The sequence below is a fragment of the Dromiciops gliroides genome, chromosome 2, assembly GCF_019393635.1.
Source record: "Dromiciops gliroides isolate mDroGli1 chromosome 2, mDroGli1.pri, whole genome shotgun sequence".
Lineage (NCBI taxonomy): Eukaryota > Metazoa > Chordata > Mammalia > Microbiotheria > Microbiotheriidae > Dromiciops > Dromiciops gliroides.
The window spans coordinates 305,904,010-305,919,935 of NC_057862.1; the positions used below are offsets into that span (position 1 = coordinate 305,904,010).

Consider the following 15,926-nt stretch of genomic DNA (forward strand, 5'->3'; position numbering starts at 1 on the left):
TCACCTCTAAAATGGAATGGGATTTTCCATGCTTTCATTCTTTCCTTGTTTATCAATCTTCTACAATATCTGCCATAATAATCCTCTTCTTTTTTTGAAAATTTAATAATATTTTGTTTTTTCAAATTACATGTAAAGATAGTTTTCAACATTTCTTTTTCTAAGACATAATCTTCTTAAGGTACAGGTCTGGCCATGACATTCTCCTGCCCAAAAAACTTAAGTAGCTCCCTACTGCTTTTATGATCAAATATAAACTCCCCAGTCTGGTATTTTAGACCTTCCAAAATCTGGAGATTTTTGTCCTGCTTGTTTGGTGAATTCCTCAACCCCATCCTTGCCTCTGAGATGTCTCAAAACTTCTCTTTGAACTAGTAAGCATTCTACTAAAGCATCCATCTTGGTGCTCCATCTCTTATTATCTATTTGAGAGACAGTGTGGAATAATAGAAGTATGTTTGACTTAGAATTGAGAGAACTGGTCTTAGTTTGATTGATTTCTTGTTGTGTGACTTTAGACAAGTTACTTCCTTTCTTGGAGCCTCTGATCCTTCATCCACAAAATGGAAATAATAATAATACTTATTTAACACTTATAATAATAATAATACTTAATAATAATACTTGCTACTTAACTTACCTGTTCTTGTGAGAAAATAATTTCTAAAGTATCAAATAGCTTTAGAAATGGGACCTATTATTAAATGGGTTCATTTTTTATTAGTTTCCTATTTGTAATACTATAATAGGGCTTGGGCAATTACTCATCTAGAATTACACAATGTTACATTTTTGGTTTAAAGGTGTGGTACAGCAAGGAAAATCTCTTTTTTCTGGGCTCCTATAGATGTCTTCAGGAAAGACCTTGATGGGACTGCATGTCCCCAGTACTGTTGGTTTCAGGAAGATCTACCCCTTATCTGATACTCTGAACAAATCTAGAATGGGCTTGGCTAGGCTTTCTAAGAACCAGCCCAAGCCAACCAGCCAAGTCTTGGTTTTGGCCAGATGAGGAAAAAATATCATTGACTTTTCATTGGCATGACAAGTATTAATAATAGTTATCTTATAGTCACAAATTCATATATGTTATCTTGTTTGGGAAAACTGAAGTGCAGTGGAATGAACACTCCATTTATATCAAAAGCTTTAGATTCAAATATAGTCTCTAATAGTAACTATGTAACTTTGGACAAGCAACCTAAGTTAACGTCTCACTGATGCAATGGATAGATCCCTGGACCAGGCAGGAGTCAAGAAGATCTGAATTCAAGGGCAACTTCAGACCCTCCTCCCCCCATCCAATTACTAAACCATGTGTAACTTCTGAACAAGCAATACTGCTATCCTTCATTTCCTGCCTGCTACTCTACTTGTTTTTGATTCCTTGAACATCATGTTTTTCCCCCAGAATAATCTCATTACCAGGAATTCCATCATTATGGAGATTACTTCAACTTTGGTACTCAACACTTCCACAGTAACCTCAATTGTCCTTCTCCTTTGATTGGAGAGCTAGAGGGCAACAAAGCAAAAAAGCTCCTCCCAAGGCATCCTTTTTTTTTTTTTTGGGGCAATGAGGGTTAAGTGACTTGCCCAGGGTCACACAGCTAGTGTCAAGTGTCTGAGGCTGGATTTTAACTCAGGTACTCCTGAGTCCAAGGCCAGTGCTTTATCCACTGCACCACCTAGCTGCCCCCAAGGCATCCTTTTATAGAGATTTATAGAGAATCATACTTCCTCAGCCTATACTGTCAAAGAGATTTTAAAAAGAGAAAAAGGACCTATATAAACAAAACATTTATAGCACATCTTTTTTGTAGTGGAAAAGAACTGGGAACTAAAGACATGTCCATAAATTGGCTGACCAGATTACAGCATATGAAAATAATTGAATACTATTGTGTTGTAAGAAATTATTAAAGGGATAACTTCAGAAAAACTTGGGAAGAGTTGTATAAATTGATACTATGAAGTAAGCAGAACCAGGGGGGATAATTTATGCTATAACAAGTATAAAGACAAACAAATTTGAAGGGCTTAAACACTCTGATCAGTGCAATAACCAATTATGATTTTAGAGGACTGAAGTATGCTTTCCATCTCCTTAGAGATAGGTGTATGTTCTTGTATACACCTGTACATATATAGTGTGTATATATGTGTTTTGTGTGTGTATATATATATATATAAACATAATATATGTGCATGTGTGTATAGGTATATGTGTCATCTATGTGTATATATACATATATAAAAATATATAAGTATTGTGTGTAAGTGTATATATATATATATATATATATATATACATACACCCACACATATACCTATACACAAACATATATCTCCACACACATGGATTAAGGGAACAGAATGAGCTGTATATATATATATATATATATATATATATATATATATATATATATATATATATATATATATATATATAAAAACACATCTCTCTTTATGATTGCAATGTATCTGCATATACATATATGTGTTATGCATTGTGTACATTGAATGTATATGTATATACACACATGTGTTTGCCTTGTAAATGTGTCTGTATATATGTGTGTGTGTATACCCACACACATATATGGACTCTGGGAGCAGAATGAGATATGTTTGTGCATATATACAATACACACATTTTATATTTTTATATATATATACACACACACATATATACACGCACATATAGATGCATATATATGCATGTGTGTGTTTATTCCCTGAAACTCTGGGAAATATTATATGCCTACACACATTTTCTAGCTTACCAAGCATCCACAAACATTGGCTCTCTTGAGTCTTCTGGGATCTTGGAAAAGCCTAGGTTGAAAATATGTTCCCTTTCCCAAATCCATTTGCATCTCAACTTAAAGTTCAATGGCTTTGCCTCCTACTAAAGGAATTTCAGGGACAGGAAAGGGATTGGAGTTGGAGGGAAGACTTGTTAAGTATCCCTGAAATACCACAAAAGAGCCTGATACCCCCATTTAAGGTCACCCCAGAGTAAAGCTTTGCAAATAACTAAAAATATACATATTTATACTGGACAGAGCCCCCCATTCTGTAACAGTTTCAAAGATGCATAAAATTAGGTTTAATTTCTTCTTTTTTGATATAAATAATTCCTCTCCAGTCTGACTTGTGGATCTATTTATTTCCAAAGCTTTGCTATTAGGCTGTAGTTATAAAGTGGCGGTAAAAAATTTTCATTTTATGGTATGAAGTTGGTCTTAATTGACTTGAGATATGAATCCAGAGTCCCTAGATTTTCTTCTCAGTGTATTCTTCAATCTGATAAATTGAGTTTGTGATTCAGCAACTGCTGAGCTCTGTGGGGACTCCCTGAATCATTCACCATGTTTGTTTGTTTGTTTGTTTTTCTTTCTTTCTTTTTTTTTTGGTGAGGCAATTGGGGTTAAATTACTTGCCCAGGGTCACACAACTAGTATGTGTTAAGTGTCTGAGGCCGGATTTGAACTCAGGTCCTCCTGATTCCAGGGCCGGTGCTCTATCCACTGCACCAGCTAGCTGCCCCATTCACCACATTTCTAAAAATTCAGAGATTGGATTACCAGTTTCTAAAAGATTTAACATTTTCCCAAATTTCTTCATCCTTTATAGACTTCCTGAATTGCTTAAAATTTGATACCCTCCTCTATAATCCATTATTTACAATGTGGGTACATTCATGCCACAGGGAAGAGTCTGTCATAAATCTAAAATTCTGTGGAAAATCTGTATCTGACTGAAAAGTCTTACTCTATCCTTGTCCTTTAAGGATGTGCCAGGTTGATCCAGAGAATGGAAAATCAAGTTCAATCTCTGAATTTTGAAGATGAGGATACTAAAACCCAGAGAGGTAAGCATCTTTCTTGAAGTCAGAGTTAGTGAGTGGCAGAACTAAGATTCAAAACCCAGTTGCCTGACTCTACTTCAGTATGCTTCCCTCCCTACCCAGGCATCAGAGTATGTGATAACCAAGAGAAGAGATAAGTTGGGATAGCATGAAATAAATGAATGAATAATTGAATGAATGAACAAATGGCATTTCATAAACACTTACCATGTGCCAAATACTATGCCAAATGCTGGGAATGCACATACAAAAGCAAGCCAAACCATGCTCTCAGGAAGCTTATATTCTAATGGAAGAGATAGCTTTACTATTTAATTTCCAAGTATAATTGCATGGTTATTGTTTATGCAGAACTTTTTCAATTTTATGTATTCAAAATGATTAATGTTAATTCCTGCAATTTTCTCCATCACTTGTTTGGTCAAGAATTAGTCTCTTCTCCCTAGTTATTAAAATTATTGCTTTCATTGATCCTATAATTTGTTTATGATATAACCTTCTATATCTAGATCATTTATCCCTTAGGAGACTATTGTGATATATAATTTAGGATGTTGATTTAAGCCTATAATTGTTCAAGATTGTTTTCCAATTTTTCCAGCAGTTTTGGTCAAATAGTGAATACTTAGCCTGGTAGCATGTACTTTGGGATTTACCAACTCTGTACTACTGTGTTCAATTGCATCTGAAACTTGCATACCTAATATATATATTTTTTAATTTTAACATGTCAAATAGTTTTAATGATGAAGGCTTTGAATTCTATTTTGAGATCTGGTTCCACTAGGCCCTTGCCCATATAAAAGAATAAACACATTGAAATTGTTAACTTTTTGTTCCTCCAAATGAATTTTAGTATAATCCTAATTCTTTAAAGTAATTGCCAGATTTCTTTCTAGTGTTCACAGAAGTTTTTTTCACATAGTGAATTATTGCCTCAATAACTAGAAACTTTGGGTTTATCCAGCAGCAGGTTAGTGTACTCATTTGCTCCTGAACATCATATACCTAATCTGTTCCACTGATCAACTATGTTATTTCTTACCCAGTACCAAATTGTCTTGACAGTTATAGCTTTGTATTATAAAAGTTTGAGATATGGTACTGCTAGGCTCCTTTACTTCCCCCTTTTGTCATTGATTCCCTCGGTATTATTGACATTTTTCCTCCATTTTTTCTAACTCAATAAAATAATTATTTGGTGATTTGATTGATATGGTACTTATTAAGTAAATTAATTTAGGTAGTATTTACATTTTTAATATTTGCCACAGCCTACCCATGAGCATGAATATTTCTACCATTATGTATATCTATGGTTTTTTTCTGGGCAATGAATGTTTTCTAATTGTGTTCATATTGTTCTTGGATGACTTAGCAAGGAGACTTCAAAGTATTTTATACTGCTTGTAGATATTTTAAGTAGAATGTCTCTATATCTTCTTGCTGAGTTTTATTGGTAACATACAAAAATGCTGATGATTTGTGTGGGTTTATTTTATATCCTGCAACTTTACTGAAATTATTGTGTTATTAGTTTTTTAGTTGACTGTTTAAGGTTCTCTAAGTCATAGCTTCTTAAACTTTTAGTTGCAACCCCATATGGGGGTCACATAACTAAATGTGGGGATCACAAAAATTAGGCAACCGCAAAAGGTTATTTTACATACCTATATAGCCATGTCCCATAAAAAATTTTCTTGGGTGAAAAGAGGTTACAAATGGAAAAAGTTTAAGAAGCCCTTTTCTACTTAAACCATCATATCATTTGCAAAGAGTGAAAATTTTGTTTCTTCATTGCTTATGCTTACTCTTTCAATGTCTTTTTTCTTATTATATGGATATAGTTAACATTTCTTAAACAATATTGAATGAATATCCTTGCTTCACCCTTTATCCTATTGGAAAGACTTCTAGCTTATGCTGATTGAAGACAAAGCTTGCTAAGGGTTTAGAGATACTACTTATCATTTTAAGGAAACCTCCATTTGTTCCTGGGCCTGTTAGTAGTAAGAATGGATGTTGCATTTTGTCAAAAGTTCTTGCTTCGTCTTCTTAAATAATCATACAATTTTTGTTGTTTTTGTTGATATGGTTAATTATATTGATAGTTTTCCTAATGTTTAACCAGTCTTGAATGTCTAAAATAAATCCAGCCTGATCACAGTGTATGATCTTTGTGATATATTGCTGTAATGTCTTTGCTAGTGCTTTATTCAAAATTCTTTTTTGCATGAATGTCAATTAGGTAAATTAATCTATACTTTTCCTTCTCTGTTTTGATCTTCCATGGTTTAGGTATATTGTGCATAGAAAGAATTTGGTAGGATTCCTTTCTTTCCTATTTTTTGGTTTTATTTCACCTTCATTGACCATGAATTAAACTTTTTCATTTTTGATAATGTAATTTTATTTCTTGTTTTTAAAATCAAACCAACCAATGCTTTATCATATTGTTTTTCCACAAAAAATGTATCCTAGACTTATTTATTAGTTCAATTTTTTAAACTTTTAGTTTTGTTAATCTCCTTTGATTTTCAGGGTTTCTATTACAGTGTTTAATTGAGGGTTTTAATAAGCTGTTGGTGTTTTACTTTTTTTTTTTTAGAATTTTTTCTCTTTTTCTCTTTTTGATGTAAGTGTTTAGAGATATAAATTTTTCCATAAGTACTGCTTTGGCTATATTCCACAAATTTTGATGTGTTTTATCATTTTTGTCAATGTTTTTAATGAAATTATTGATTGTTCTGATGACTTATTCTTTGATCTGTCCATTCTTTAGGATTGTTATTTTCTTTCAAATTACTTTTAATTCTACTTTAATTCTATAATTTAATTCTATTCAATTCTATAATTTCTTTTTAATTAAAAGGTATTTTACTGAATTACTTTTTATGCATTATAGTCAGAAAATGTATTTAACATTTCTGCTTTTCTGCATGTTTGTAGAAGGAAAATAGTTAACCAGAATAATATCTTTATATCAAATTTCTCTGAGGAAAATCTGATATGAAAGATATGCAAAGAAATAATGTGAATATATAGCAATGAGTTATTCCCCAATAGACTCAATATCTATAGATAAGCAATCTACATATATGAACTGGTAATTCTCAAAAGCAGAAAGGTAATTTATCAACAATCATTTGAGAAAAAACTCCATATCACTACTAATGAGATAGAAATGCAAATTTAAAAAATTCTAAGATTTTACTTCTCATGCCTTAAATTGGCTTATTATTTAAAAAGGACCATGATCATTGTTGTAGTGGCTGTAGAAAGACAAGTACACATGGGTAGAGCTTTGAAGTGGTCCTATCATTATAGACAAGTTACTAAACTTTGACCCAGTGGTCTCAGTATTACCCTTATAACACACACATACACATACACATACACACACAATTTTTTAAAGCAACATACAAAATTTGTAGAAGATTTTTACACTGTAATAAATAACTAGAAGCAAACTATGTGCCCATTGATTGTAGAATAGCTAAACTAATTATGAAATATGAATGTAATGAAGTATTATTATGCTCTAAGAAATGACAAAGGGGAAAGACTAAAAAAAACCATGGGGATGGCTATATGATATGTTATAGAATCAAATAAGCAGAAATACCATGAATTACACAGCATTTTAAAGAAAGGCAACTGTGAAAGATTGAAGGAATATGATTGATACAACAACAAATAATGATTTCAGAAAAATGACAATGATTCATGACTCATACCTTCCAGGATAAATGATGAATGAGAGTTTAGAATGTGATGTATTTTCAGACAAAAACAGTATGTGAAATTGTTTTTCCTGACTATATTTTTTTGTTACAGAGAATAGTTTTTATTAGAAGGTAAAGGAAGTTAGGTGGAGTGGAGTGATAGTGATACTTTTTTTAAAAAAAGAGAAAGTGTCATTGAATCACTTTATAAAAATAGAAAACAGAGAAGGAAGTGCAAAAGGGGGTACAGGCAAATAGGACAGTGTTGCAATTTTTCTGTTAATTTTTTAAAAACAAGTTGTTTAGCATGAGGAAAAATAAAGACAAATCAAGTATTAAAGAAGTTCACAATTTCAGGTCAATCTCTTCATTCTTTGCAGATTAAAATGTTAATGTTAGTAGATGTTAGACTTTTATTAAATTCACAATAAAATTTTTATTTTAATAGATTGAAAAAACCCTGTGTGTTACACATACACACACAATAAAAGAATAACCCAAGTGACAAACCTTGAAGAAAAGAATAACTAGAGAAAAAATTAACTGGCCCATGAGGACTGAAAGAGATAATGGGGAGAAAGAGTCAAAAAGTACATATAAAAATGAAATGAGACTTTTGGCAGAAAAAATAAAGAAGAATAAATAGATGAGAAGGTTTGAAATTTTTACTCAAGTTTTAGAAGCCCTGAAAAGTAGAGTAACTCAATGGCTCCAAGATAATAGAAAAATATTAAAACAAAGTCAAAAGATTCAAACAATATATGAAAATATGAGGGAATCTACTATCAAAACCATCTGAACAAGCTGTGGAAAAGAATTCAAGAATCATAAAACTTTCTGAAAACAATTATCAAACAAAAAATCACCTCTGGAAAGAAACTTCAAACTGAAACTACCCCCAGAATGTTATAGTCTAAAATCAGAGTTTACAAATACACAAATAAAATATTGCAAGCAGAATGAAACAAAAATTTCAAGGAAATACAGTCATAATTGCATATGATTTGATAGTAACTTCTCTAAGAGAGCACCTTGGAATATGATATTACATATCTCGGAACAAAAATAAAAATAAAGGCTTTCTCAGCCAAGAATTCCTTACAAAGCTATGTATATCAGGGGAAATTAATTTTTAATAGAATAGAGGATTTTCAAGCATTTCTGATGAAAAGGCCTTATCTAACTATCAACTTTGAAATGCAAACACAGGAGGCAAAAGAAATTTGAACAGGTAATTAAACTTGAGTAACTGACAAGAGCTAAATTATGACAACTTTATTAAAACAGGGGGAAAACAGCAAGTGTTTATTCAGACTTCTAATGATTTCAAGGCTAAAATAAAGAGTTAAATACAATAAATACAAGGGCTAAGTGTGGATTTGTCCTGTGTTGCTGGTTTTAAAAAAGACAATAAGAGATTGGGGGGAAGGAATGCAATGGAGAAAAATGATGGAGGGAAAGGAATTTATATTTTCACATAAATGAAGTGCTTGAGAAAAAGAATATAGAAAACTGGAAGAATGAGTGAAGAGAGAGGACATCTCATGACCTCATTTGTATCTATAACATATAAATGATAGCTGAACATATTTACAGATATGCATTCAATATAGAATTTGATAAGAAAATGCCCTAAACTTGTCAAATGGGGACAAGGAAAGAGATGTGGATAGACCAATGAGAGTAAGGTTAGAAAGGAAATAGTCACAAGCAAGAAAAATTTCCCCTTCAAAGGGTGAATCATAAAGTAAGGACTAAAAAAGGGAGAAAGAAATTGAGAGAAACAGATGAAGATGGGCCATCAAAGTTCAGCAAGAGAACTCAGAAACAGAAACAGAGGAAAGCAGGGTAGAACACCACTGTATGGAACAATGGTGCCCTTTACTGAGCCTTAAGGAAAGAGTCTAAAATCCAGATGGGTTAAATTCTGTCCTCTAGATGTCACTTAGAGTAAAGACTAAAGCCAGGGAAACATGAATTATAGAGTGGGAAGAGGCTGAGACCATTTTGAGGTATAACAAGGGGAAGGAGTTAGAAAGTGAGCAATAGGTGTGTTTAATTTTTAAAATACTGCAATTATCAAAGCCCTCAAGAAAAAAAAAACTCAGTTGGAACTTTGAACATAAGCAGATAAACCAACAGGGAAGATTTTAATAGCAGAATAACAAATGGTCTCCATGTCAACTAAAGAGTCCAGGCATTTATGGACAAATATCTCAAGAAAAAAAGATGATTACCAAAAGGAAATAAAAAGGAAACTCCATATTCTTCAGTTATGCTTGACATCTTTACAAAAATTGAACATATGCTTGAGCTTCAAAAGTCATAATCAAATACATAAAAGCAAAAATAAATTGTATACTTCCTTTACTTATCACAACAGTATAAAAGTTATAGTCAATAGTCTCCAAGAAAGGCTCCAAGTTTAAATGGAGATGAAATAATTTAATCTTTTAAGATTGTTGGATAAAAAATAAGTCATAGAAACAATGAATAATTTTATTAAAGAAAATTATAAGAGTAATATAACATACAAAGACATTTTGGATGCAGTCAGAGTAATTACTAAGGAAAAATTCACATTACTAAGTACTATAGTCAACAAAAGAAAGAATCACTGAATCAGGAATACAATAAAAAATAAATAGAATTTCACAACAATTCATAATAAATGTAGAGGAAATAAAGGAAATTATTAGAATCTAATAAATAAAAAGATCCAGGACCAAATGATTTACAAGTGAATTCTATCAAACACCAAAAAATAATTAATTCTAATATTGCAACCATTGTTAACAAAATTGGAAAAGGAGGAATGCTAATAGTAATATATGGTTGATTTGTGGAACAAATTACTAATAAGAGATCCCATTCATAATGTAAAATTTAAGTGACTTTTCTACTTCTATTTCTTTTTCTATTTCTATCTCTATTTCTATTTCTACTTCTCTTTTCACCAACTTCAGATCCCAATCTCTGATTCTCATACATTCTTTTTCTTTCTCATTAATCACTCCATGATCAGATCTCCAGTTGATTATATTTTTCCTTATGACTGTTCTTTCCATGAAGCTACTCTCCATTTATACTTTACCATTCAATTCTCCTAGATCTAAGTATTATCTTTTAAGAGTCCTTGAAAAATAGTGTTCACGTTTTGGTTTGTTCATTGTTTTCAGGGAGTCTGAAGATTATTATATTACTCTCTACAAATTGTTTTCCAAGTAAATTATTTTTGGTAGTAGACTCTTTTTTTCCCATAATCAATATTTTTAACATAATAAAAACCTTTATTTTTTGTTTTAAAATTTCTTTCATCCAAACCCATTATTTCCTTTATAATTTCAGTTTTTATTTCATTATCTCTTAGAATCATTGTGACCATGCTATTTTTTTTCTGAGACTCTGATTGCACTTGTTGTGAACTTACTCTTCTTCTGGGTACATCTTAAGCTATAAATAAATACAATAATATTTATTATACCTACTGTTTTCTTCTATTCATCTCCTGGTGTGAGATTTTATACCAGGGCTAGACTCATGACCCTCCTTCACTTTTTAAATGCTATTGCCAGGCCCTTCAGGGTGGATCTTTCTTTGATTTTAGGGGCTCCTGCTGCTGTTTCACATGTTAAATAGTTTCTATCATTTCAGTAAAATAAGAGACCAGGCCATTTTATTTCATGTTCTAATTCACATCTATGCCCATGATTTATTTCCTCCCATAAGTTCACAAACTCCATGAGAATAACACAAATGATATCATATTGACCTCTATAGGCTCCAAAGCCAACAGGGCATTGCTCATAGTACAAACTTCTTTAATACTTCAACTGTAAGCCTTCTAAAGTTCTGCCATGCTGTTAGTGGGGTGGTTACCACCATTGATGTAAGTCACATGCCTTAGTCAACCATTGTCATGAGTTGATTTCAAAAAATCTTTACATGTGCTGCCAATCTTCTGGTGATTAATCTCTCTGATAATAGCTAAACAGATCTTCTACACCATACCCATAGTGTGTCATTGGGTGTGAGAAGTTAGAATACTGTGAAGCAACCTCTGTCCTACCCCCTCCTCAAATATTCCTACAAAGTCCTAAAGTAGAAAAACAAAAATCTGGCTTTATCCAGTTGCTGCTGTTTGAAGTGGGCTAAGTGAACTTTAGTAAATGCAACTTCTTTCTGCACATGCTTAATAAGTATTAATGAGTTTGTGAGTATTAACTTCTCCATCTCTATGTGGTATTTGACAGCCATTTTCTGAACATGTGATGTATGAAGGAATATGTAATGAGGGGAGAACATACAAAGGAGTTACATAGGTGAACTTCCCATCCAGTTGGAGAAAGGAGGGGAGAGACCTTAAGGAATATAAGCTTGTCTGAGACTTTGTTCAAACTCACTCCTGTGAGCATAAGCAGAGGTACCCATTCTTGTGATAATACAATAAAAAGCCTTCATCCATACTCTGCTACAAGTCTGATTATTTGTAAGTACTTTACTTCCAACATTAGGGCTCAACTTGGAGCTTTGTCATTTTGGAACGACAGGCCAGAATTTGTGCTGCACTGCCATATCTTTCAAAAACTTGGTCACTTTGACATCAGGATGAGACATAGGTTTACTGTTCATTGTTTGCGTTTAGAGAATGAATGTCAAAAGTTGAATAAGCATAATAATGTGCCAATACCACTGAATGTATGCTAAGGGTATTCTAGGCTAGTACTAATTAGACATTCAAACAAGGGACAGGATAATTCTTTTTCACCACTGCCCATATAACCTCCATAATTTTTAGCCTCAGAAAAAGAGCTTGGCTTTTCTACTCAGAGAAACAAGGAGGTCCCAGACTATGTGACAGGAAAAAAAAACTGAAAGTAAGATCAATTTGTATAACCTTAGAAATTTTCCTTTGGCAGCTCTTCTTGGTATTTGCTTCCATTTCTCTGGGTTGTGGAAGCCACCCAGGTCTTGGCAATTGTCTCTTTCTTCCTTTCTATATGTAATTTGTGTTTTCATACAAGAGACAATTCTCACCAAACTAAACCAAACAAAACAACAATTACAACAAAAAAAGATCTTCAACATAGAGTTGTTTGCAAATTAATTGGGACAAAGTAATATAATTAGATTTATTTATATAATATAGTCCTTAGAACTTTTTACATCTTTTAAAAAAACTTTTAATATGCATTATGTCTTTTTATCAAAATCATTTGTTTTGCATAATTTGTCATTGAGTTGATAAGATTTTTTTGAGTTGATAAGATTTTAATATATTCTTTAATTCATCCTGAAACTATATATCACATTGGATATATTAAGTGCAACTTTGATGTGCAATTTTTTCCCAAAATAGTTTTAATTATAGGTCATTGCTTTTTTTTTTAGAAAAAATTAAATTGTCAATTTAAACAACAAAAAAGAGCATTTCTATACACAAAATAGAATACAGCAAGAGTAGGAGATATAAAGAGGTGAATCTCCATTTCATACCTTTGCCTTTTTAAATTACATAATAAATTCTATATGTTATTTTCAAACCTATCCTACTACTCTGGAATTTCTTCTGGATTCCTTCCATTCTTTTCTGTGTTTTTTCTAAAATGGTCCCTTTTTTGGCATTACTATTACTAATCTCCCTTGACTCTTCCCCATTATAAACTTAGAGAAAGTAAAAGGAGGGGGGGAAAGCATAATAACAAAAAAAAATAGTAAAAAAAATTAATCCACATAATTAACTTTATTTAAATTTTAATCTGCTTTATTAAAACTTCTTTGGGTATAGACAGTCAACCAAAAAAAAAAAAAAACCAACAACAATAACAAAGTCCTGATTTGGAGTGATTGTCAATTTCTGAGTTGGAAATTCTCATGTTAAATAATTAAAAGTGATTTTCTTTCTGTAGCAGGAAAGGAAAGAGGGAGAAAGGAAGGGAGAGAGGGAGGGAGGAAGGAAGGAAGAAAGGAAGGAAGGAAAGAAAGAAGGAAGGGAGGGAGGAAGGAGAGAAACAGAGAGGAAAGAGGGGAAGAGAGAGGGAGAAAGGGAGGGAAAGAGGGAGGGAAGAAGAAAGAAAAAAATAAATTTCAGTCGATATTCTGAGTATATCACTTCACTATCCATGTTTCATCATGAGTCATTTGGAATTATGGTCAGTCACTGAGTTGATCAGAGTTACTAGACCTTTCAAAGTTGGTTACCTTTTTGATATTCCTGTTACTATGTAAATTGTTCTAACTTTCCTAACTTCACTTTGCATTATTTCATAGAAGTCTTCCCAGGTTTTTCTGAAACTATCCCCTTTATCATTTCTCATAGTACAATAGTATTCCACCATATTCTTATAGTATAACTTGTTCAGCCATTCCTCAATTGAGGGTATCTCAGTTTCCACTTTTTTGCCACCATAAAAAAGAGCTATTATGAATATTTGTGTACATGCGGGACCTTTTCCTCTTTTTTTGATCTTTTTGAGCTATAGACCTAGTAGTGGTATTGCAGGGTCAAAAACCATGGTGTAAAAGGTGATTTTATCAAGCCCCTATTTTTTATTTATGCCCCTAGTTTATATTTATCTATTAATATACATTTAGTCAATATAATCAATTAATATCAATATTAGCACATTTTACATATTAGATAAGGTTAGATGGATTCTTGAAGTTCACTTGCTTGTTATGAAGTTCACTTGTTTAATCATAGGAAGCTAGATAGAGGACCTCCACCCTTTTTGAATAAGTGACCAAACCCAACATGATAGTGATGACTAAACGATATGGAAGGTCCCCTACATATTTTTGATTGTCCTCTCACCCTTATCACCCTGATGTTGGGGAAATGGGCCTATGGGCACTGTTTATGACTCAATCGCCCAACATGGGACCAGTGAATGGTCATCAACTCTGCCCACATGTGGACATCTACCAGTCATTGGCTGGAAGCATGAACTGAAGATTCTCCTGAAAAGTCAAGAGACAGGTTTATCTACCAATGAGACTCTATATTTTACTTTGCCTCTTCTGCATCAATCTGGATATGAAGCACTATAAAACTAAGGCCCTGGAGACCAGGGATGTAAGGAAGATCTAAGGTCCCATTTATTAAGGTGGATCATGTGCCTTTGATAAATGGTTATTGGCTCAGAGCTCTGCCTCAGTTTCTTTTATTGGAGATTGTACATTTCTATAAAATTAATAAATTAAGTCTACCCAATTAAGCAACAAAATAAAAATACAAAAAAATCAAAGAAGAAATGAACAAGATATAAAGTTTTAAAAAATCATTGAAGAGGGGGCAACTAGGTGGCGCAGTGGATAAAGCACCGGCCCTGGATTCAGGAGTACCTGAGTTCAAATCCAGCCTCAGACACTTACTAGCTGTGTGACCCTGGGCAAGTCACTTAACCCCCATTGCCCTGCAAAAAAAAAATCATTGAAGCAATAAAGACCACTAGGATTTTTTTTTAAGAAAAAAAAATAGACAAGTCACTGGTTAATTTGATTCAGAAAAGGAGAAAGTCATATTGTGATGATTAAAAATGGCTCCACCCAAGCTTGAATTGGCCACAACACATCTAGCCTGGGAGAGAGAAGGCGATAGGAAGGAACAAAAGGAAGGAAGGAAAGAAACTAGTGTTCATTCTATACTTAGAGTCCATCAACTCTCTATCAGAAGGTGAATAGCATGTTTCACCATGAGTCTTTTGGAATTATAGTTGGCCATTACATTGATCAGAGTTATTAAGTTTTTCAGTATTGATTATCCTTACAATATTATCATTATTGTATAAATTGGGTTTTTTTGGTGGTGCAATGAAGGTTAAATGACTTGCCCAGGGTCACACAACTAGTAATTGTCAAGTGTCTGAGGCCACATTTGAAATAAATTGTTCTGGTTCCACTCACCTCACTTTGCATCAATTCATACAGGTCATCTCAGGTTTTTCAGAAATTATTATTTTCATCATTTTTTACAGCACAATAGTATTTGATTGCATTTATATACCATAACTTGGTTAGTGGCTGTTGCTTTTTGCCATATGCATATTGCCAAGACATGGACTAATTTTGACTGATGTTGTTTACTTGAGATTAATTCATTTATTTTTTAACTTTATTTATTTGGAATGGAGGCATTGTTTCAAAAAAACTATGTAAGTCACCCAAAACAAAATACATCTAAACCTTTCAAAAGATAAACAAATAAAAGCCATCCAGAACAAATTAGCATTTGGGAATCCAAAAATGTTGAAAATAGAACAATGTCCAAAATAATTTCATAGGACATATCCCTCCTACCTGCAATCTTCACACACACACTCACACAC

General features: G+C 32.6%; 1 protein-coding gene across 1 annotated transcript in view; it reads left to right on the top strand.

The window, feature by feature from the left end:
• The first annotated feature begins 3,801 nt into the window (after positions 1-3,801).
• SERPINA12 (serpin family A member 12) overlaps positions 3,802-15,926 on the top strand; it is a 56,678-nt gene continuing 44,553 nt past the window's right edge. The window contains exon 1 of the mRNA XM_043981655.1: positions 3,802-3,877. The gene's annotated coding sequence lies outside the window, so the exon portion shown is untranslated. The remainder of the gene's footprint in view (positions 3,878-15,926) is intronic.